Source organism: Hippocampus zosterae, chromosome 9 (genome assembly GCF_025434085.1).
Source record: "Hippocampus zosterae strain Florida chromosome 9, ASM2543408v3, whole genome shotgun sequence".
Taxonomy (NCBI): Eukaryota; Metazoa; Chordata; class Actinopteri; order Syngnathiformes; family Syngnathidae; genus Hippocampus; species Hippocampus zosterae.
Genome location: NC_067459.1, coordinates 11,624,477 through 11,650,161, shown reverse-complemented (window position 1 = coordinate 11,650,161; position 25,685 = coordinate 11,624,477). Strand labels below are relative to the sequence as shown.

At 41.3% G+C, this 25,685-nt stretch overlaps 1 protein-coding gene and 1 long non-coding RNA gene across 4 annotated transcripts in view; one reads left to right on the top strand and one right to left on the bottom strand.

The window, feature by feature from the left end:
• The window catches only part of LOC127607587 (uncharacterized), a 113,184-nt gene that overhangs the window by 29,132 nt on the left and 58,367 nt on the right, over window positions 1-25,685 (bottom strand). The gene's annotated exons all lie outside the window — the stretch shown is intronic.
• Window positions 2,959-25,685, top strand: part of ppp1r16b (protein phosphatase 1, regulatory subunit 16B) — a 75,189-nt gene continuing 52,462 nt past the window's right edge. For 2 of the 3 annotated variants that reach the window (XM_052076020.1, XM_052076017.1), the window contains exon 1: window positions 10,566-10,732. The gene's annotated coding sequence lies outside the window, so the exon portion shown is untranslated. Of the gene's footprint in view, window positions 3,299-3,376; window positions 3,442-10,565; window positions 10,733-25,685 lie in introns of those variants that run through there. The other variant, XM_052076019.1, reaches the window with a different exon arrangement.

The window sequence follows — 25,685 nt, the reverse complement described above, 5'->3', positions numbered from 1 at the left end:
TGTTCTTGTGGCCCGCTTTAGAGAGAATAAAAGTGAAAATACACTTGAGATCAGGAAACATGTTAAATCAAGAAGGCCAGCAGATGGATGGACTAAGAACCTGAAATGATCCAACCGGTCACACCAGCAACATGTTGATCAAGGAAGCAAAATGTACACTAGGACTGTGCACAATCAATAAGGGTGCCATGGCACAGAAAATGAATGCATACCATTTAAAAAAAAACTGGGACATGGGCGTTTTCACAACATCAACTGCTTTCTATTGGCTCATTAAATCACTTAAGAGGTTCAACTTGTTCGAGGAACCAGTTGGGCAACCCTTTAATCAATTGGCACGTATTAAAAACAAATGCCACTGCGCAGACAAAAATCCAAACGCACGTGTTTCAGACTCGAAGAACAGCAACACACAGCATTTGTGTCTTTTCATCACTTGCCAAGAGATGGCGCAAAACGTGGTGCGCGTTTTATGATATTTACATGACACCATTTTGAGCTCGCTAATCGTACTTGACATGTTACATGAAGGCAAGGCATGGCAGCATTATGTATATTGCGCATTTCAGACACAATGTGCTTCACATAATTAAGAAATACAGCATTTAAAAGCATAGGAGGTCTCTTACTGGTTGCAGTACAACCCATGTTTTGGTTGTTTATTTTATTATTAGATTTTAGAAGAGCATTTTATTAATCCTCATTAACTTCATAATTGGACATAATTAGGCCTCCAAAGCTACGTCACATAAAGATGGGGACTCCCTGCTGATATCTACAACTCTTAATTGATGAAAACATCCTTTCCAGTATTTTTGAGAATTTTCTTTTTATTCTTATTACTGCAATTACTGCACAATAACTTCGTGGTAACACATAATTAGGCTTCCAAAGCCACATCACAAATAGATGGGAACTCCTTGCTGGTATTATCAAAATGTCCTTTTCTGTATTTTTGAAGCTTCTTTAGTTCTTATTATTCTTATTACTGCTCAATAACTCAATAAGTGTACACAATTAAGCCTCCGAGAGGACATCTCACATGGATGAGACTACCTGCTTATACTTCAACTCTTATTTCATGAGAATGTCATTACCTGTATTTTAGAATTTTTTTTTGTTTTTATTACTGTTATTACTGCTCAATAACTCAATGATTGTACATAATTAGGCCTACCTGCTTCTCCGAACACTCTTGTATTTTCTAGGATTTTTTTCTTATTACTTTTATTACTGCTCAATAACTTAATTATTGTACATAATTGGGCCTCCAAAAGCACATCATATATCAATGGGAACTACCTGCTTTTAGTACAACTCTTATTTTCAGAAAAATTTCAAAAGTGTCCAGGTTAGAGCGCTTCATGGTCGTAAATACGAAACCAGAAAGCCATTCCAAACCAAAGTTGACTCCCTCAATAATTATTATACTTTGTAATGATATTGTGACTACTATCTCGTTAGCCAGCTAAAAGACACAAACAGCACTCAAAGTCCAATCACCATGGTAACCACAAATGCACCAACACCATTTTGACAAGAAAAAGATAAAGCTGGTGAAGGTAAAAATGAAAGAAAAGAGCTCGTCATTACCTGGGTAATCAGCAGTGGCTCCATCTCAGGCGTATGAAAGTTCAACTCTTTCTCCACGTGAACGTTTGCACTTCTTCTTTGTCTTGAAGAAAAACAGATGTCACAGGTGGCGCTTAGGCGCTCTGCTTGCTTTCCCCGCTTGCCTCCCGGATGATGGTGATACTAATGAGACTTAACTCCACTGCCACGCTGCACCTGGTAGCCGAGGTCATCACACTAGTCCTCCACCTGGAACATTTGCATATTCAGCATGGACTAAAAAGTCAAAAGTAATACTCACCTATGCTGGACATGGTCAGCTGGGGTATTCTTTGAATAGTGTGTTTATTTGCGTTGTGGCAGAATTGCACTGCACCATAAATATAAGGTTTGTCTTTATGATGAAAACACAATTGCATGATTAAATTTGTTGTATTTTTAACTATTTTGAATTAGTTATCTAGAAAACACATTGAACTAAGAGTCAAGGAAGCAAGGAATATATTTGTCATAGAAACACACAATTCAACATGATATGTCACGAAATACGATACCCAAGGTCCCAATTTAGCCCAGTAAATCCCAAGACTTGAGGTAAATAAAATAAAATACAGCAAAAATATATATACCGGTATATATATATAATAAGTATGATAAAGAGATAAGGATTTTTTAAAAATCATTTGTTGCATTTTTTAGCTCTTGAATCATGAAATGTACAAAACCATTTAATACTGTATTTATGAATTTATCCAAATCAGATTTTTTTTCATTTTGTCGTTTTACATGTTCCCTGCAGAATGTGCACAATAAAGAAATATTTTTAGACACAGAGTATAGTACACTTGCTATTTTCATTGGATTTGAGTCAGCGTTTTGCACCTTTTGGAAGTACAACACTCTCATTGATACCTACTATGTCATGACGTCACATCTGGACTATTGTGCTGCCTGACTCCATGAGAAGTCAAGGTGTGGAGGAGTGTCATTCTGTACTCTTGAAATAGCCATACAGGTGTGCCTTATAGTGTGACCAACCAGCAGAACATTTTCTATGTTGTCTGACAGCGTGGCAGTCAATCAGTCACAGTTATTCCTCACATGCTGGTTAAGAAGGCCTGTTGCTCGATACAGTCAAGGTGGAGAATGTGCTCAGAAATTTTCTCTTTGCCATCCTGTTTTTGTTTTCATTGCCCTCCTCTCAGGTTATCCGCTTCATTCCAGACAGACGTGCACGTATGTACACACACACATACACACACAAACGGATATAGAGAGAGAGCGGTGGAGGGCGCAGAGGGTCTTAAAGCAGCCCACGCTCTTCCTGCTATTGTTTCATTTCAGGCACCCTCGCAAGGACGAATATGCACTCCTCCTGTTGTTCTGTTACCATGGAGGAAAAAGTTCATGTCACACTGCTTGTAAAAGCAGGCTGTATTAATGGTACTGACATGGAATGGGGTTACGAAGTCGAGACTGCAATTTGGAAGTCGGGACTGTCAGAGCCATGCCGTCAAAAGACAGTGTGTTCACCTTTTTTTTTTGTATCACTGTTTTGCATAAACAACACTAGGCAGGCTTAGGGGTATGAAGCCGACTTGGTAATCTTCCTCTCTTTCACACTACCAGTAAAAGATAGCTGTTTTTCAGTGATGCTGGTCTGTACAAGTGGGACCGACACGGATTGTGTGAACAAAGTCGACCTGACAATTTTCCGCCTTCGGAGGTAGGACAGTATTTAAAGCCATCAAAACAAAACTCCCTTTCATACTGTATTTTCTCCACCTTTTTTCCTGTGTTGCAGCTGCATAATAACATCACAAACACAGACGAGGTCGATGACGCAATTGTCCACCGGCTTCAGAGGAAGTAAGAGAGCTACAGACACAGAAACCTGATTCACATTGCCTGGGGGAAAAAAAAAATCTGTGTCCCTTTTTGTATAAAAGGTATCAACCTGAAATGGAGGGGCAATGTCAAGCCAGCAGTTTTCCGCCTTTTGAGTTTGGAAAATTAGTCACAGAAATAAAAGCTATGTAGTTTAGCCTGTGAAAGCCGTAATTTTTCCACATTTTTGCTGTGTATTAACTATACTCTGCATTTTTCCACCTTCTGAAGTAGTATCAGAGCCATGTGGACATAAGCCCTCTGTTATGCTTCTTTTTTTCTGCAAAATACCTCTGTATTCAAAGACAGTAACAAATTCAGAGCCCCATGAATTTGACTAAATGGCACCTAGTTGTGAATTGGGGTACAAATTCTGGTAATTTTCTGCCTTTGCAGGTAGCATTAGAGGAATAAGGATGACTTTCAACCTGAGAGGAATTTTTTTTTAAATAATATTCCTGCATTTTTTTCATTTTGCTATTCGGTATAAAAGGCATCGTCAAGGAATGGACTGATACAGTCAACTTGGCAATTTTCTGCGCATTCTGCGATAATCTTTGAGCCAGTGATGCAAAAGCAGCTTTCAAACTGCCTGTAAAAAATGCCTTTTTTGGGTCCAATTTCCACATAACAGTTCTGTATGAACAGCACTGAAAGTGAATTGGGTGACAACGTCGATCTGACATTTTTCTGCTGTTGGGTGTAGAAACAGATCAACTGGCTATTGATTCCTATTTCCAAATTAGATCTGATTCGATTTACGATTCACTTTGATTGACTTGCAATTCAGTTAAGGACTTCACATAGTTGACTTTCATCTGGAAGACATTCTCAGGAGAATGTAAATAAACTGGTGAAAGCACAGCGTATACTCATTAGAGTGCCACTTCTATGACTGTCTCAGAAAGCTTCGGTTCATTGGTGTCATTGTGTTTAAAAAAAAAAAAAAGAAAACTTGCCGACATCTGTCTTCACGCTTTTTGGCGCTGATTTCATTGCTTCTACCATTTTGTTTGATACGCTAATTCTGGCACAGTGATGAGATCTCGAGTGATGCCTGAAGTCTGTAACATGTGGTGGCGTGAACCGAGGCGGAAACATGATTTTTAAACCTCAGCGCTAGAACGAGAGTCATGGAAACGAAAGCTCCGTTTTTGCATTTTGTATTCAGAGCGATGTTGGTGGTGGGGTTGTATGCTGGCGGGCTTACTTTGTGACATGTGTGCATTAAGCAGGATTGCTAAGTTCCTTAAGGCCTTCAGCTGCTTTAGTGGAGGCTGGGACAAGGGCCAGACATCTGCTGCTCACTCTCCTGCCTCCAGACTAACTCAAAACATTCAACGCGATGGAGTAAATGCCTGGCCTGATTGAAGAAGAAAGACGACATGATGCCTTGCAAACATTTACTTTTACTAGTAATAACAGTAATCATGCAAGGAATCTATTGTTTGGCTTCTTTTTGGGGCACCTTCCCAAAAGGTGAACTCCTGCCTGGGGTAACAACACGAGACATTTTATTGCTCATCACCGGAGCTCAGTTTAGTTCAAAATATGCTTTTTGTTTGGATTTTTCACCCCACTCTTCAAACATGGGGTACCATTGCACAATACGTTATTACATGCAGGCCTTTTAAAGGGCTTACCAGGAGGCTGTGGAAGTCGAGGGTCAGATTTTTATTAAAAAAGTTATTTTTTCTGTGAATCATTTTATATTCTTGTCACTAGTGGACCAACCCGCAGGTGGTTCTGTGCAGCGCCGTGACAACAGAGAGGGCCATTCAGAAGCCATAATAGTTTGATATTATTCTGCCACTTGCTGAAATTTTTGTCCTTCACATACTGTAGCAGTACATGAAGCCCGCTCTGGGGGAGAAAGGAGGGGGGGGGGGGTGTTATCGGAAGGCATTAAATTCTGTCATGGTTTATTTGAATGATATCATGTTACCGCTATTAATAAAAATTGTAAACTCTTGTAAAATTGTAGAACAAGGCATAATGTCTCTTTGGAAATGATCCTAATGATGAAATAACAATTGTGTGTGCAGTGGATTAATCTCATGTGTTGGTTCACAAAGAGGAAAGCTGAGAACAGAATTGATGATTACGTAAATGCACAGACAAATACAAGCCTTTTCTATTTTTGACCTCCGCTTCCAATATCCTGCTTTGGGATTAGGCGTCATTTGAAAGGGGGGGCTGGAGGGGGGGGGGGGCACACAATGCTGACCAAAAAGCTCGGTAGCACGAGTTACTATGACGTCCGACGAGGGAATTAAAAAGATTGTTTTCATTACGTTCTTATGTGAGCCTATTTGATGGACCCAACCAATAGTCGACAGCCCCCACCACCACCACGCTAACATTAACAGTTCACACAGCAAAAAAATAAGCCTAATTGTCCTATTAGAATTTGTGGTTAGTCACCTTTCACGGAAGCATCTTTTTTTTCAAAATCATCTTGATTCTATTTATAATAAGAACATACCAGTATAATCACATTTGATAATGTGTGGTGACTGTTTCCACTGGTATGCTTTCTTGCCCCGCGTCAGCAGCACCCCTCAGTGACAACATGCCTGTATTACACCTTTGAACTCATCAATCAACCAAACTTTATGTATAATTTCCCCCTTTATTCGACACCGAAATTGACAATGTTCTTCGCTTCACAAAAGCATGATAAGATTATGATTAAAAAACATTTTAAAAAAAATTTTGCATCACATAACGTTTGAGCAATACTTCTCCAAAAATTGCAATTTCCCAATGTCACCACTAAAAGGAGCTCTGACCCTTCACTTCAGGCAAAACAGATTAATTCCATACAGACAGCATGCACATCATATTTTGATTTACAATTGTTGAATTGTACACACACACACACACAAACACACACACACACACACACGTATAAAATGTTGGCTGCAAATGCATGCTATTTGTAACTATATTCTGATCCAATCATAACATATCCTTCATTCATATGTCACCGGCCATTAATGAATGGGCGTAAACTTGGGTAAATTTGTCTACGTTACCCCACAGAAGCTGTGCAAGACCGCAGCCATTTTTCGTGTGCTGTTATTAGAGGAAGGTGTTAACAGGAACAGCATCTTTCTTCTGTGTTTCAGTCATGGCCATTAAGCCAGTGGTTTATGACGTGAGACGAGAAGAAAAGGAAGCGCTGGAGGAGATGCTATATTGATATTTCTGCCAATGCAAAAGAAAAAGTCACAAAAATGATTGGGTTTCATATAAAAGCCTCTGAAGGAAGGGACAGACCTCCAAGGCCGTATTTTAGAAGCCAGGCATGATTCCTCTCAGCATGACAAGCATGCAAGTAAAGGAGAGCGACAAAAACAGAGAGAGCACAATACTGCTAGCACAAATAGACAAAAAAAAGTTTTAGCAAGCAGTGAAGACACAAAATACAAAACTAAATGCGAAAACCGAATGCACATCAATGGAATATAGAGCACATGGAGTTCGCTTTCGATGCATCGCACTGAGCAAAAGCATCACAAGATTGTTGCCCGATAATCCTCGGAATTTGAACTCCACAAATCGCAATTTAGAGGGGTTTCACTTTGGCGTTTCAACCACACTGGTAAATGAGTGACTCGCAACTCAACTGTGACGTTACTAGCTTTGTACGAGCTCGTAAAGATGACTTACACTGCAGTCGTCGGGGTTAAAAAGCAGTGTGAAATCACAAAAATGTGTGCATTTGTGTGCCGGGCGTGCAAAGCTGTCCATCAGTGGACTGTGGGAGAGTACTTAAGAGATAAATGCAATTATTCCATTCAAATTCTCATCCGTGGTAGCTTTGTCTATTCAGGGCCGTATGTGCTGCTTAAAGTGCTCTTATTGTCTTATTTTAGTGAACTGTCATTTGCATCTGTCGCATTTGCATATCTATGACCCACACGCATTCATTTATGCATGTGCAATGACCACATTTTTACAAGTAGCCATATTTAACCACCCCAAGTGGATATTAAGATTAAGATATCCTTTATTTGTCCCGCAATGGGGACATCACAATATTCATCACAATAATAAAAAATACTGTGAAAATCTTACAACGACACTTCTACTATTAAAAAAAATGTTTTTGTCAGGGCAAAAATACGAAGGATTTAAAAATGAAAAACAGCCGAAATGTGCATAAATTTGAGAAGCTGGTTTTACAGGAACACATTTCTCATCAGTGCTCCGTCAAGGGAATCTTTCTAAGATGATTTAGCTTTGCAAAAGCAAGGAACCATAACTCATAAGATGATCTAGAGAGGTCCTGTGTGATTGAAACATGCCACTTTTCTGCCAAGGTCACTTGGTATCTGCTCCTCAAACTCCTCAGGGCTATTGTAATAATGTTGGAGGAGGAACCCTCATGATTTTGGGGCAAAATCAGCCCAAAATGCAGAGCAAGAGGAGAGGCACAGTTTTCATTTGAAACGTCGATTAACTCTTGATTTGGAGGGACATTCTGATCTAAAAAAGTATGCAATAAATCTCGGAGGCTGAGTAAATTTTCAACATTTTACTTAAGATGGATAATATAGAAATACGAATATGTTTCTTGTCAGTGTTCTGCCAGATTTTTTTATTTTTTTCACGGAATCATTTTTGCTATCGGGTTCAAATGATGAAATGTACAGTATCTGTCAGAATAACGACTCTCATGATTTTGAAGGACTCAAAAGCAAAATTTACGATTACTCTTTCATTCCACAAGACGTAATTGTACGTCTTTTTAAAATTAGGCCCCGCCTACCAAGGACGTACTTGTATCTCTAAGTCTTTTTTTTTGCGCCATAGAGAGGAGGATGGCCTGATACAATCTGTGAATGACAATCGTCCGTTCGCATTGTAAATCATGTAAAAAAGCGACCAGTCGATGGCAGTGGTGCCTCAAGTGCTTGAAATGCATGCTTTTTTTTTCTCCGATTTTTGCCCAGGAATCGCCATTTTAATAAAACTTAGCCATTTTGTAATGCCGATTGCTGAAGAATGGAAAAATAAACAATTTTTTCTGCTAAAAGAAGAGAGTCCAAGCTTTAGTTTGGTAGGCTCCATGTTTATATAACATTAGAACCAAATATTCTGTGGGCCTTGATTGAGGGTGTTGCTCCAGTGAAAATGGCTGGGATTGAATGAGTTAAAAATAACCCACTTTTTTGTCATATTTGTTGGATGATCTGACAACGGGTACATGCGTAAAAATGATCTGTGAAGAAAAAAAAGAGCGTCTCTCTGGCCCCATCTCGCCCAAGAAAAAAACTATACGCTGTTTTTTTTACCTTGGACTTCAGGAGCTGTGCAGAAACTATGGCACTTTAATATCAGCCTATTGAGAGTTACAGCTTTTTACCAAGGCTCCTTGTTACTTAATAAAGGGCATTAATCAATTATATGTAAAGTACAAGATGGTAGCTTTCTCGCTATAATGCCAGGAGTTGCTGACTAAATGAACAGTAATTTCTGGCACACATTATAAATTTGCGATATATTGAATGAGTATAAAGTATTGTTACACATAAAGTCAATTGTGGCCATGACAACCATCCGGACTGTCCACAACAGACACTTGAACACCAAAGACAAATTTATAAATAATAGCCAGAGTGATTACAAAACAAAGTAAGCACTTGATGATGGAGGCATACTCCATCATTGTTGACGTGCTAATATCTTAATGGTAGAGGTTGACTCCGGAGAGACAGACGCAGCGCCGTTGGCGCTCATCCGAGACAAGGATAGATACAAAAAAGCTGGTTCAACGGAGGCATGTTTGGCAGATTTATGATACGCTTTTTTATTGGCGTCTCCTGAAAATAAAATGAGGGGACAAAGTATTGATTATTTTCTCACCAGTTTGTAAGGGCTCTAAGCGTGGTCTATTTCTACCACTTCCCAGTGAAAAGACATCGAGCTTTGGTTTTACTCCGAAAAGAAGTGGGGCGAGGGAAGCTGCATGGGTGCAAATCCATGAAATATGTAGCAAGTCAAATCTTGAAGGCCGGGACCAGCAAGATTGGGGTTAAGTGGAGAGGAAGCGGTGGGGAGGCTGCGAACGAATATCGTACTCCATCAAGCATTATGGCTTGACCCACATTCTCACATCACAACACTCTCACAAGTTTCATTCTTCTATTTTGTTGGTCGCTCAAACTTGATTGACTGCACGTCAACCAACCAATGGCTCGTCTCAAGAAAATTTGGTTCAAATTTCGGTTCAGGCACTAAGGTGTGGATTTTGCATGTCCTCCCTGAGCTTTCCTCCACCACTTGTCCTGGAATGGCCAGGCGACCATTCCAGGGTGGATCCGTTTCTCTTACCAAATTCTGCCGCTGGACAAAAAAAAATGCTTGATGAAAAATTTCCCCATATTATCATGGAAGACGACAATTTTTCAGCGGAGGAGCTGCACAATAGCCGTCCTTCTCTTTTCCTCCTCCTTGGTTAAAGTTAATGAACAATACTAATTAAAATGGGTTTAAGGGTTCTTTTTTTTCAGACAATGGCCTTTATCTTGAGCTGTCACTTCAACCTTCGTCGACGCTGAAACTGTCAGCTCGGTAAGAGATTTGCTACCCCCCCAGAACATTATCTGAAAAAGATAAACCTTAATCCCATTTTAACTAGTAAGAAGACGCAGATCATAACATGAGCAATGATAGTTATCTTTTATTTAGAATAGTGTGCTTACATGTATTTCTATATTGCAAATATTTATTTTTAACCACACACTGAAGAAAGGTAAGTATAATTCATAGGCTTAATTGCATTTCCATTAATTTCACTGGAAAATATAATCTCGATTCATTAACCTTTCAGATTACAAATGGGCTCATTGTGGAAATCAATTCATACCTGGAGGTTCCATTGTACTAATTTCCTTTTAGCCAGGGTTAGGATGTTACATAACCCAAAAATATGCAAATGTGAGAATTTTTCAGCGAATGGTATAGGTTCCACCAAAAATACAAAATGAAAATAATAAATACAAATGAAAAAGAAAAAAAAAGAATCCTCGGCGAATCCTCTTAGCCCCGCCCCCCAGAAAACGAAACACACACACGCACACACATTGCCTTTTCTAATTCACACGCACACGCACACACAGGCACACACGCGCACATGCATTGCATAGCTAAGCAGCTCGGCGAATCTCCGCTGTAACGGGACAAGTTACTTGAACCCACCGGGATAACCACTGAGCTCTCGCCGCTTCTCTCTCCGTATTGGAGCGCCTGTCCCCGGTCAGAGGTGAGTAGCGACGAGCCGGACGTGGTGCCGAAGTCGCCGAGAAGGGATTTCCTTTTCGGGGAGGAAAAAAGCGACATGCCTCACTACTCGGGACTATTTTCTTCTCCCAATTCGTCTTCTTTTCGGAGTAGTTTTAGCTAGTTAGCTCACTTTTACCGGCTTGCAGCGGAGCACCGAACGTTTGGATGGACGTGGCCGGCGTCTCGGCTGCAATAAATCTGGGGTCTGTTTGCAGATTTAGGGGAAGGCTTCGACATCCTTCCCCCGTGGAGATGTTGCTATTACACCGCTGTTACGGTACACATGGTGCTTCAGACTTTGGCCGCTCGTGGGACACCAACGACTAATACTGCATTTTAGCACTTTTTAACTTTTAAAAAATGTACCTCAATTTATTTACTTTTTTTTTGGGGGGGGGGGGGGCTTGTTAATTTCTCAAATTTTAGTCTGCATAAGTTACTCTAGCTTCCTGCCATGCACATTCTACAAACATGCAAGTTAGGCTCAGTGAAGACTCTGAATTGCCCATAAGTGTGAATGGAGTCTCTGAAGTCAACTGTTGTTGGAGACAACATTTTACTTACTGTAAGATGTGAATGAGAGTGTGAATGCTTGTGTGTATGTGCCCTGCGACTGACCGGTGGCAGTCCAGGGTGCACCCTGCTTCTCTCGCCACATCAGCTGGCATTGAGGACTCTGAAGTTATCCATAGGTGTGAATAGTTGTTTGGCTGTACGCCGCTTGCTTGCCAAAATTTCACTGAGATAGGCTCCAGCTTATCTTTGACTTGAATGAGGTGCGGTAGAAAGCAGGTGCATCTCATCTTAAATGTTTCAAGTGAATATCCGTGCATCCTCACTTATTTCATGTAAATTTTAGGTAATTTGTTTACTTTTGGCTTTTGCCCGATGCCTCAAAGTGCTTTGACTTGTGATTCTGTATAATCACTGAGGCAGTTTGATTGGCAGTCTTTGGAAGTTTAAGCTACAGAAATTAATATATGACATAAAAATATCAAAACATATTTTTAATACTGAAATTTGTAATGCTTTGGTCTTCTGAAAAAAATATTTCCATGTTAATCTGTAAAACAAATTCGATTCACTTTTTGAAATGAACTACTGAAATAATTCAACTTTTTCTTTTGGCATTGCAATTGTAACATGGTTGTTATACATTGCATACATGCCACATCATGTCTACTCATCACACTACAAATGTTCATTGTGATACGTTGTAGCATTTGTGGGTTCAACCTTAGCAGGTGTTTTCCTTTAACGGTTCTGCTGAGGTTTTGTTTTTAGAATGGCATGGTGGGCAGGATCAAATGCATTTGAAGGTCTTACATGGCCCACAAACCAAAGCTTAGCCACCCATTTTCAAAATTATTAGCTCATACTTGACTCATTGATCAGTGTGACTGTATGGACTAGACTGTATGGACTAGAAATTAGAATGGTTATTGATTAACTACATGCTGGTCATATTAATAAAAAAAATAACAGCTCTCTCCCACGTATCACAACTCTTCCATTTCAAGGTAGCCTCGCTCACCCGCGTTGGTCTCGCCTTCATGTACTGTTGAACACATGCACAGAATACACACACGCGCTAATGGAAACATCATTGGCTGTGTTTGTCTCACTTGTGATGGTGGGTGCTGCTGAGGCAACGGCAGTCTTTAAATGTTTGATGTGCCGAGCGGTCCTGAGCTCTTTCCGCCTCTGTTCCTTGCCAGCTGCTGGTTACAGAGACACTCTTGTCAACATGTATGCATGTGTGTGCCTGTATCAGCTGCATACAGACCTGCTTTCCAACACTCCGGTTTTACCTTGGTGGATCTGAATCATCATGACAACTAACCATTAGTGATTTCCACAGTGGCTTATTTAGGTACACACACACACACACGCACACGCACACACCCCCATTTTTTACATCTAAAAATTTTTTTAAATGCGAGAGAACCAGCACATGGTGAGCAAATAAATGGTGTTGAGGTGATTAACAGAGCACACTGCGCACATAACTATATCGCCACCATCAATGGAGAGTCCCCTCGCCCGAAACCAGTTGTCTGTTGTAGCACCAAGACTGACCTGCGAGAGGCAGCATGGTGCCACAGGGCAAGAAGGAAGTCGTAGTAGAAGAAGAAACAGAACAACTGTTCAGAGATGAGTGTCCAGAGATGATGTCTATTTCTTTTCGCGAGCTGGATCGAAGTTTTGCCTTTTTTCCAAAAAGACAGATAAGAAGTTCAATTCTCAGTTCTAGCTATCATTGTCAGCAGTAATCATGCACAACATTTTGCTGACCGGCAACATCATATTACAGTTGAACCTCTTTTCAATGTACCCCGTTTACATTTTCACCCAATATCGTTCATATTTCAACGTCCCGATTTCACGTTTCATTTGCCGATTTTGCTGAATAACGTACACTTCATTATTACGACCAGATTACGGTTGTAATAATGAACCTTGGGAAGATAACTGCTGCCGCGATCTTGCTTATGAACAAAATGTGCAGTGCAGGATTCCCCACCATTGCTTAGCAACGTGAGTGATCAACTCGTACATTTTTGTACTTCCGGAGGCACTGCGTGGTCTTGAGCACATTTTCTTAAAACATGCCTGTTTAACAGAAGCAAATCTCGCTGTCTGTGAAGGCTGAAATTGTCTCTCTTTCGTAAGGGAGTCTCCCAGACGATGCTCAGTCGAGACTACGAATTGCCTAAGTCAACGATTTCGACAATCATGCATAATGGCAACAAAATCATGGCCGAGTTTGAGGTCAACAGATTGAAAAACGATCGTAAACGTCTTTGGGGTGCGGCACATCCTGAACTAGAGGAGGCACTTTTCATTTGCTGACTGAATGTTTTCTTCATATTGTATACACTAGTTTGTAATTGACATCTTTGTACTGTATGAAATGTTCATGTTCATACTTTATTATACATCGCAGTTGGCGTCCGTCTTTTTGGAAATGGTTTCAACAAACTAACGTTAAAACGTACAGATTCGTAATGTCCTTTGAGGTACATTGTCTTGAGGTTCAACTGTATTGGTTTGAGTCCAGGATCAGTCCATGCTGAGCAAGGGCGTTCTCTTTCCTTCCCCCGAAACACTCAAGAAAATATGTTTTTTTAAAAGAGTTTATACAGGCAGCATTTCATCTCATGTTTGAAAATGTTAAAGCGCGTGGCTGTGCATCAGCAAAATGAGATTCCTCTGAGTTGTCCTCACCGCTCCGCTGCCTCCAGAAGTACTGTTTCACCCAAACTCATGTTTAATTATTCTGCCGCTCTCTGATCAGACTGTCTCCCATTAAATATTGATCGCCACGCAACCCAAAATCAAAGCAAAACATTGGGTTGGACTTTAACCTTCTGTGTTAAATGTGGTCATTCCTCACGGGAAGTCCCATCCTCACTTTTGCAAAGCTGCTCCTTGACCTCCTGCCGATTAAGACGTCTTCACTGAGCTGGTTCGCTTGCTTACGGTGGAAAAAGCGATTATAGTAGATCAGTCTTCTGATCGCTGGGCTGTCTTTTAGTCTGCCGTCTTGATTGAGCGACTGGTGAATCTTTGAGACAAGCTATGGAGGCTACATGGAGATCCTCTGACCCCCTCCACCCCATTTCCTGGCTATTTGTGGACGCCATTCCCCAAAGCTCTGCACTTGTTCCGCACGCGTTGATGTAAGCGTGTGTAGGTCGGACTCCTTCCTCTGAGATCAAGGAATATAATTGATGAGACTTTTGGATTTGCGGCAAGGTAAAACTAATACATTGGCTTTAAAATTACAGAGTGGGTTAGAATCTGAGGTTATCGGGCCGCATAGGAACTTGGGTGATCAGTGCCCCTCCGCCCCTCCTCTCAATGGATGTAGTGACCACTTGCGGGGTGAATCATACCACCGGCATTGGCTTCAACACCCTGTTGATTGATAAGATGGATGCTAATGTCCCAAAGTTAAACCCTTGTATTTTATCCGTGCACTCGAGGCAGTCTTCAGTACATTTATTGTATTTTTCAATTCAATTACCGATGAGCTGCATGGAAGGAGCTCAGCCAATCACAGACTGGGAGGCTCGGCTGAACAGGAAGTGAGCTCAGGGTTTGTTCAGGAAGGTGTTTCACCGAGGGGGTCGGGGGTGGGGGGCATTGTCAAGGTTTTTTTCCCCTTACATTGTTGTTGAAAGCTCAGCAGACTTTCGTCTCACTTCACACGGAATTCTCGACTGATGGTCATGGCAACGCAGTCATTGAACTTTGAAGACAAAATGTTGCCCAGGTAGTCAGGAGAACCTGACTACTTTTTCTTTTCTAAAGTTACTGTTCCGTCTTTTGGGATAGTAACAGAGCGGGTACAATGAATGTTGGCAGTGTTACGTTTCACACTCAACATTCGGGATGGGCATAAGAATTGATTGATCGTGTGAAATTGATCGTTGATTTATTCAATCTTGAATGCAATAGAGGCAAAATACAGGGTGGGTGAAATGAAACCAAGCATTAGAAAATACTCAATTGTGATTTTAGCATCATTGAAGTCATTATGAAAGTTTTTTTTTTTAACGGACAACACTAATTGGCATTTCAGATCAGAATCGCCTTTATTGTCATTGTATAGCATACAAAGACATTTCTTAAGATTTATGTCTTAGACAAATTAAAATAGATCTTATTTTCTCCAGATGGCCTTTCACTTGACAGGTTGGTTTGGTTGTCAACACCACTGCACTGAAATATGATTTACTTTCTTTTTCCGATGTGATCGAGAACATGTCATATTTGTTCCCGTCAATGTAAAACGGGAATATTTACTTTTCGACCGCTCTCGTGTGCATCACATGGCTTGATGAACAAGTCGATTCACTTGCGTGCTGTCTAAGGAAGAAAAACATCGCGTCACTCATGAGAAGTTGAGCTCTATCTCTGTAGACCTGCACTATGGTCATGTTCACACTGCAGCTCATTTCAGATTTTTGGGGGGTCATATCCGACATGCATCTTATATTTTTCATGTCGTGTGAAGAGTACAATCCAGTTTTTTTTTCAAATCCACCCTGTGCCTCTTTCATATGTGGATATGAATCGGATAGATGTGAAGGTACGCATATTTGCACACATCTGACCTGTAAGTCATCAAAAGCCCAATATGAGCTCCGCGGGGCGGGGTTGGAGAAAGCTTCGGATGGAAATTACTGACAATGAGCATACACAAATCTGCATGACAGTGTTGACTTTACATTTCACTTTCATGCCACTTAAAAGCATTAAAGCGACATTTGTGGTGATAGTCGGAATTCAGCCACACAGACCACTTATTACATGCGACAATGACATGATGTCATCTTTAGTGGACTTCTTCAAAGAAAAGAAGAGACCGAAAAGGGTCGCTTCATTTCCCCTAAATATTTCTACCTCATCTTGTCTACTCCGGCACTATGAAATGAGAAAAAGATACACCCGTACACGCGGGACCATATTGACTTCTATAAAGTCTTTTTTTGGAGGGGGACACGTCACTTGACGTTGTGCTTTGTGTGCATGCGTGTCACATCCCAGATGCTTTGCGTTCCCAGCAGAAGCCATGTTTGCTTTTGTAATGTGAATGAGTACATAAAATGATGTGATTAAAAAAATAAATAATAATAAATAAAAATCCGAATTGGGCATTACACCCTGCAACCGGTGAACGTAACCGATGGACAATTTGTAGTCTTATTTATTTCATTTTTTCCCTTTCAAATGAGGGGCAGGCTATTCTCGTCCCTATTTTAATTGTTGCCGTGATTCCTCTTGTTTTACATGATGGTGTAGTTCCGTTCCGCTGACCACATGATTTCCTCATGGCTGCAATTAGTCACGTTTGCTCAATGTAATTTGTTTGTGCGGGCACATTATTCTATTTCTTCTTTTATCTGTGTTTCCTCTTTCATTGATGATTATGCCGAGTGAATGGGTGTTTGTGTTCTAAGTATGATGCTGTTTGGAAGGAGGAAATGAAGCTGTTATCTAAATGCAGATTGGTACATGTCCAATAAGTGGAAAAAGAACATTGAGTTTAGGTCAGCAGCATCGTGAACACAGAGAGACATTGTGAGAAGCTTGTTGGAGGTATTTTTCATGAACTTTCTCTCTCGTGTTGAGTCATTTTTAACGTCTGGTTGGCCTCAGTAACCACTGACCTAAAAGGGATCACGTGGAGCGCGTGCCTGGTGGTGCCTGGTCCGGGATAAGCTGCACTCAAAGCGTGTTTGTGCGCGCATTTCAGTGTTTTGTGGTTTGTTCTGTTGTTAAGTTGGAGCATTTTACTGCGTGTTTTTCCTCATAAAAACACACACGCTCTCTTTGAAACATTTTATTCGAACAAGCAGCATTTGGGGGTGGGGTTCAAAATTAGACAGATCATGTCTTAACTCATCTCATATCTGTTCAAATATTGGCCATCTGAATGCCTGATTTGAAGAGTTCTCAAAAAATGCATTATTAATTAAAATTGAGTCTCGACGTGACACAGGCTCACACCCAAACGGGTGTGTTGACTGGTCACGACTATCCATTCATCCATCCATTCATTTTCTGAACCGCTTTATCCTCACATGGGTCGCGGGGGATGCCGGAGCCTATCCCAGCCGTCTTCAGGCAGTAGGCGGGGGAAACCCTGAACCTGTTGCCAGCCAATTTAGAGTGTTTAATAAGCCTGCCATGCAGTGTTTTTGGAATGTGGGAGGAAACCGGAGTACCCGGAGAAAACCCACACAGGCCCGGGAAGAACATGCAAACTCCACACAGGAAGGCCGGAGCTGGAATCAAACCCATGACCTCTGCACTGCGAGGTCGACGCGCTAAGCACCGGCCCACTGGGCCGCCCAGGTCACGAATACAGATCGGACAATCTATTTGAACTGACTCATGAAGTAACAAGAAACTTTGCTCGGCAAATTATAGTATACTGAAATGTGAGTGATGTCGCAATCAATTAACAAGCTATAAACACATTTGATTCTAATGGCAAAAACACAAACACTGAACAGACTGGTGGAGAGTAAAGGTTTTAACTACCTCACCGACACAGCAGCACGGTGTTGCGCTTCTTTGAACACACGCCGACATCTGAGAGACGTTTCTTTCCTTTGTAATTCTAACGAGACAAGTCAAACGGCAGCCGCGGTTTCAATCATTTCAACCACTGCCGGACGACGGACCGTTTAAGTGACGTCTACCGATCTGTCGTATATGAAAGGATCTTGTATCCGCTCAGTCGGATCGCAGGCTTGATTCATCTTCGAGCGAGACAGTAACGCTTTAGAATCATTAACAAAACTTGCCTTGTCATTTTTTTCCCGATTGAGTACGCTTCGCCCAAAGATAGAAAACAGTCAAGACACTGTTTGTCTTTGCACACGAGTAATGACAATCCATTCTCTGTAGTAGTCACTAATGCAAACTGTCATTCTTGGAAAACATTTACTAAGTGAGCAATAAATGGTTACATTAATTTTTTAACAGTGTAAGAAGTCACCCATGGTAAGAGTAGGACAGTAATTATTTCGGAAAGGAGGATAAGAGCAAATAAATATCACAAGTTATGTTAACAGTGACAATTGTAAATACAAAAGACAAAACAAACTCTTGAGACCCACGATGCCATGTCATAATCATTTTACAACATGGCCCTAAAAAATAAACAGTTTTCAGATTATTTGTTGTCGGAACAAAACAACGTGCGCATGTTCATCTCTTCCTAATCTCCACAAACAGCGCAGGCAAAGTAAGTAGGGCCTTCCCAGCATGCAAAACGTCTCTCGATCCAGATATATCACTTCAAGGTACTTCTTTGATTCCAATTCCTGTTGTGACAGAGCTTTGGCGCCATCTGATGAAATCTTCAGACATTACAAGACCACAAAGGTTATTAACTACACGGGAAAAAAAACATTTCTTTTAACAAATGCTCCTTTTAAAAAATGCTCCTTAATGACGAGTGTCACATCAATTTTTTTTTAACATTAAGTATCACACACGAGTGTAAAAATAAGTTCATCGTCGTGTCTGTGGATGTTCATTCATGAGTACCGTATTTTCGCACATAAAAGGCTTTGAAGAGTTATTTTTTTTAAATGGCTGTCTTTTAGTGGGACAATGTCCTCATTAAAGTGCTGCTATTGAACGCAAAAGTCTGTGACATTTTGGAAGTTGCAGGATAAATGGTCCCCAGCGCATTAGGTGGACTGATGCCAGCATGACGGATGGAAGCATCTTGTATTGAAGAAAGGTCCCCTATACTAAGAACACTGGTTGTTTGTGGCTTATATGTTCAATTGTTTGGGGAGAGTATGCTACGATTTTACCCAAGATAAAAATTCCAGACAGAATTCGCCCATGCACAGCTCAAGCTGTCCTGTAATGGGTGGAAAAAATATTTTGATGGGATGCCCTCTTGTCCCTTTTGCGTTTTTATAGCGTTGTAAGATAAGAAATCACATCATGCCCATTTTATTTTTCCGCCTCTGCCTTCGCACACTGTTAAGCGGGCCAAGTGTGGCAGCCTCAGTGCACGCTTGTCTCGCCCGGGCATCAGATTAGAAGTGACACTGACTGCAGGCTGGCTGAGTCTCAGTCTTGTTTACCCTGGTCGGGGGTCATCATTAGGAGTCGAAATGACTCAACGGTGAGAAAAAAAGATCCAAATAGGCAGGGAGGAGAAAGTGAAAGAAACACACCACGAATGATTTTCATGAAGAAACAAGCGTGACATTTAATTCCTCAATCAGGGCGTCTTCCCCCCATACATCTAAATACACATGCAGATTTTGACAGTTTGTGTCATCTATATGGAGCAGATGGAGAAATAACCCCTACCAAGGGCACGGCAGAGGGCTCATTAAACACGTAAAAGTTGCAGGCCAGTCATAAGCTTTTCGTTCACTCGGAAAATTGAGTCCTGCAGAAAAAAAAAGAGCCAGGCAATGCTTATCCTTTTGAAGAGTGAGTTTGGGGAAAGAGGATCAGTCAAGGGTATTCTCCGGCAAGGCTGTAAAGCTCTGGATCTGGCTCTAAACTTGCTCTGCGACCTCAAACCTGCACATAGCTGATGAAATGATCAGAAATGAAGACGGCAAACCAATTCACGATGCAGAACCCAACAGTGACAGCCTCTGTTGTTTTGATAGTCAACTAATTGTAAGCCCAGTGAAGCGCCGCATCGGAGTTGCTTGGGTCCTCTGTGTCTCATTAGTGTCGACTCCGTAAAAGCAAACTTCCTTTTGGTAATGGATCATAGTTGATGACAGTACACTACAGTAAATGGCCTTAAATAAGTATGTCTTAAACTTTTTGAAATGAAAGAATACTGAACCCTTTCATGCGACCTGCAACCCGATAACATGATAAGCTGTCCACTGTAGTAACCGCTGTCCTTGAAAGTTTTAAAGCGGGATATATGATGGTAAACTGACCTTTGGTCATGCCATCTCCGTTCAACCAAAACGGAGCGCGCCGTGGTGTTTTAGCTTTGTTTTCCAACCTCCTATCGTAACTGTGATGGACTGTCGGGGGATGGGTTTGTCGAGTTTGGGAGTTCAAAGGTGAACTACGGTTCAACCCGCAGTCTACGACTGATGCAAGTACCTTCCCTCTACAGCCTACTTGACACCCCCTTTTTCTAGTCCTACTGAATGATTGTTCTGAGAGGGTGCAAATCAGCCACTCTGCTCCCGGTCTTGGTTCTGAGCTCGGATGTTGCGACAATGAGAGAGAGCATTTACTGCGGAAGGGAAAATCCAGCGTATGAAGGAAACAGGAAGCACGCATAATATATTGTTTGTGTTTTCATCCATGGAGGCAGCACTTCATCACCAAACTGCCAAATTACAGTGGTCTATTACAAAGCAGTTTGTGAACCCGTGCATGTCGTACTTGTACAGCGACTGGTAATCATGCTTGTGATTATGTGGAATTGTTTAATTGTTGTGTTGTGAGGCAATTATAAAGAAATGAAGGGCATTACTTGATGCTGTTGACTGGTGTGTCTTCTGTGTAATACCCCCTTTCTCACTGCCGCAAAACCACGGGTAAAAATGCTTTTTTCGGTAGTGGGAAAAGCTCAGCGGCCAGTGTCGATCCGTGTCCACCAGCACGCCATGGGAGGTGGGTTGTGATCGCCTCCGCTTGCAGTTTGAAAGACTTCCCGGTAATTACGTGATGACAGGGCGGTACGTGATGCGTCATAACATCGCGCGCCATCGGCCTCGTATATAGCACGCCCCCCGCAATTTCGGCCCATTGGTTGCGTGTCGCCATGGATCAGTACTACCCGCTAGTTCCAGTGGGAAAAAGGGTATAAAGAAGCCTAACATGATGTCATCTACACCCTACATCAGTGCTGTGGCACAACTCCCCCTGGCAGCATTAACATTCTCAACCCTGGCATCGAAAAGCAATTCAGAACAATCAAAAAGAGATTCTCCCATGTTTGCAAAATAAAGAATTGATTGTTAATTTGCCCCATGGAGAAATGTCAAATTATGTGCTTATGATCTGAGATGTTACAGAGGTATATGGCTTCCTAGCTTTGCTCCAGCAGCTATGAAAAACGGACAGAATTGCTGTTTCCTAAGAAGCTAGTGTAAATAAAATATTTAGAATTCAAGACTCAGGCTGCGGTGCAACCAGCACATCATGAAAATATAAGGAATAATGATCATTTGGTCCACAGATGCAAAGCCAATACACAAGTCAATGTGACCTGCTATGAGTCATGTGGTGAAAGGTGTGTATGTGCGCTCTTCCAGAGTTTATGTGCACGACCCCCCCCCCCCCCCCACCGCCCAAACAAATAAGAAGTGTACAAAGTGATCAGTGAGAACATGATTAAATGCTTCACTTTACTCACTGTTTGGTAGTCTGAGATGAGGACCTGCTGTTGACACTGTGGTGGCCTCACAAATGCGCAGAAACTATTTCCATGCATTTGTCACAATCTGTTGTCAAAACTTGACAAGGTGTTGCAATTTTTTATTGCGCATGTATTTTTCCATTTTAAATATTCACCTTGTGGCACAGCACAGCGGACGATCGATTAGCGTGTCTGCTTCACGGTTGTAAGCTTTGGGATTTGAATCGCAGCTCCTCATTTCCTGTGCGGACTTTGCCATTTGTTCTCCCTGTGTTTGCATGGATTTTCTTTTTATTCCCACAGTCCAAAACCATACATCGAAGGCTTGAAATTGTCCTTAGGAGTGAATGTAAGAATGGTTGTTTGGTCTCCGGTACTGTGAATGGTTTGCAATTGGCTGGTGACCAGTCCATGATGCAGCCTGCCTCGCACTCAAAGTCAGCAGGGAAATATTGAAAACAGGAGTTCAGATCATTCGGAGGCTGTGAGCATCCTTCTTAGCATGCAGCGGAAGCTCCAGTTTTCTGCAAATCCCGGAGGTGCCCACCATATTTGAGTTGAATTGTGATCATCTTGTGGTGTTGTCGTACAGCTGGTCTGCAGTAGTGGGTCTGGTATGCAGCTGGATCGGTTTGAGACTACAAGAGCCGATTGATGGCAACACACTGGTGAGACTGAGTCAGGCAGCATCGAGTGTAGTAAATTAGCCCAGTGGCCGTGGGGAAAGAGAAATTTGTGAGACGCGTTAGATGGAAAATCAATGAGAGTATATAGAGTCTGGAGGAATTCACAGCATCGGGAGCAAAGTTATTACATTTAGTATTGGTGGTTAAAACATGCTAGGAACTGGACATAACCTGTGCAAATGACACAAAAATGGTGGATTCAAACCAAAATGGAAAACTTGCCATGTCTTTTCGGGCATAGGTGCTTGAGACCTTTTGGAATCAAACTCCTCCCATGGCCATCTCAGTCCCCAGACCTCAAAGGAAAAGATGAGGGGCTGCTTTATTGGCAAAAGAGAGCTTTGGCACACAAGATTTGATGTAAACTATTTTTACTAATTTTTTCCCCCTACTGAATAAATGTATTTGAATTAAAGTTGGATTTTCATCTTTAAAAAAAAATGTTGGTCTTATATTATTTATAAAAAAATTGAATGCATTAAAGCTAAAGGAAACATCTTCACCAGGGGAGCCCAAAATTGTGGAGGCTGTTGTGTGCCATTCAAATTTGGTAACAATTTGAAACGTTTTTTTGTGGATTTACTCATGACAGACATGCCTGCCAAATGTCATGGTGCTCAGTGAAACAGGATTACAGAGCGAACATTTTTTTCTCGGCTTACACGAGATAAACATTTCTTATGGATTGGTTATTGGGGCTTTTTTTTTATTTAATTATATAATTTTTCAATTTGGTGGGATTTACAGTATGAGAAAGTCTTTAAATGGAAAAAGAATCATGTCAAATTGTCTGATGGATCCCATCACTCAATGACACCCCCTGTAGCTTTTTCTCCAGTCTGCTGTCTGATGGTATACCCGAGTGGATCGTTGCAACAAGGGCGATGACGTCCCAGAATGGAGACGACCCGAGCTCTTTAAATCAAGGTTCCACTTGAGGTGATACGCTCTCCTTCCATGCTGCCAGCGTGCCCGGTGCCAACGAGGACAAGTCACCCAGACGGAATAAAAATGTCCTCCAAGAGGACGCCCCGGGGAATGAGAGGAGGGAGTGGAAGAGAAGAGATTGTTCAAGTGGCGCATCGCTGCAGCAGCTCTCCAAACGCATCTAAGTCTCTTCATCATTGCAGAGGTGTTTCTAAAAGACAGGATGGGGAATATTGTAGTTGCCATCATAAAGTCTTTACTCTCGGGACAGCCAATTTTCACTGCTAGACAAGTGTAAATAAAGAAGGTAGTCATCCATCCATTTTCTAGGCTGGAGTGTATCACAGTGGACTTTTGGCGAAAGAAGCAGGGTAGGCCCAAGACTGGTCACCAGTCGATCACAGGGTTCATACTTGGCACGTTAGTACAATTTATACAGTTCATACAGTTAGGACAGTTAAATACAGTTTAACAACGTACAACTCTGACTTACTGTAAGTATAAATTTGGGTTACACCGTGGCCGTATGATTAGAACTCTGTCATAAAAGCTTAGACTTCCTGTAAATATGAGGGGTTGGCCCCCCAAAACCCTGAAATGGATAGAATCACTTTTTTACACATGAAAAAACAACATGCTTTGATTTAATTGATATTATTTAACATATTATATTAGTCCCTGGGCCGTGGGGTCACTTGGTGGTCAGTAAGGAAGGAGAAGTCAAGAAAGCATTTAGATGTAATAAAAGTTTAAAGTGCTTTATGAGCAATGAACATTGTTATTTTTTTAGAGACTCAACTAGCCTACCTGAGCATAGCCTATAGGCTATTAAAAAGTGCTGTAAATTAAACAAGGATTTGTACTTTACCACTTTTACCACTTATGAAACACTTAATAGCCTGAACGTGAGCATATTGACCTGGCCTATCGTATTGCATACGTATAAAATGCTGTAAATGAAACAAAACGTGTCTGCCGACACATTTATTGAAAGAGGACAATACCTAAATAGCCTATAAAGAGCTGCAAATGTAAAAACTGGGGGACACCTTTAAGAGGAAGAAAAAAATGGAACACTTGTGTGAATAGACTGAACTCAGCTGAGCATGAGCATCCTGTCTTACATGCATTTACTGTAGAGTGTAGCAACAAAGCCTGTCTGGAGACACATTTACTGTCACCTGTCACCTATCCCTTGACCTCGGTTGTGGTCGTTGGGGCGCCCGTGAAGACCCTTTCACCGTTTCTTTCCAACCGTCTCTGTTTTCTGCCGCTCTCTGGGACTTTGCGAAATCCAGGTTGGTCCACTCTCTGATGTTGTCCTCCCACCTCTTTTTCTGCCTTCCTCGTTTGCGAGATCCTTGTACAGTTCCTTGTAGCACCGTCTTTGCAAGGCCTGATGATCTCGTAACATGGCCGTACCACCGTAACTTCCGTCTTTTTACGATGGTGAGTAGGTTGTCATGGTGGTTACTATCATAAAGATAACTAGAATAAAAGCAAACCCTTGTTTGAACTCAAATGAAAAGATGAAAAAGAAATGGGAAAAAGTGCAAAACAATCAGCCAGCGTCAGCGCAAAGAGGCTGGGCTGCCTGCGTGCAGGCAGAAAGACAGAGGATTTGGCGCAGAGTAGAGGAAAATGCACCAGACGTTGGGTATGCTGGCGGGCCCCAACGACGTCCTGTGTCCCACCCATCGATACCATGTTGCTGTCTTTTATTTTGTTAATTATCGTTCAATTCAATGCTAACATTATAACAATCCTTATGCTGGCATATTGCAAGAAAGTAACTGTACTAAAAATACACTAGATAGATGGACCTGTAGTTGAGGACTGATTAACATAAGAAATTGAACTGAATACAATTTAAAAGCAGAACTCACAAAAAGCAATAATGCTAATAGTTTGGCATGCTAACATTTAGCAAGATATCAATTTGACTACTATTTTAAATTGATTGTCTATTTCAAAGAAGACTTGCTAAAATGCTAACATACAAAGTTGGTAATTTCTCATTTTACAGTGTTTTTTTCTTCTTCTCATTTTACATTTCTAACATCACAAACAAAAGTTCAAGAAAATGATAATGTTTAGGTCATGTAGTAACCCTTACTATAAAGTGTGATGAACAGTTTTTTTATCTGAAGTATTCTTGGCACAGGCGTGCTGCTGTGTGGCCTTAAACTATTAGCCACCGTAAATGTGTAGAACTATAAAAGTGAAGAACATTTTGTCAAAATTTGACATTGTCTTCAGTGGAGTTCAAATGCTTTTGCTTACTTATATAATTTTTTGACTGAGTGAGGATAATCACCATTTTCAAATCACAATAAAATCTCACTCAGCTCGCTGGATTGAGGTCACTGGGGAACTGCAATCATCTTTATCGAGGTGATTATAGATATAATATAGATAATGTTCCTCGT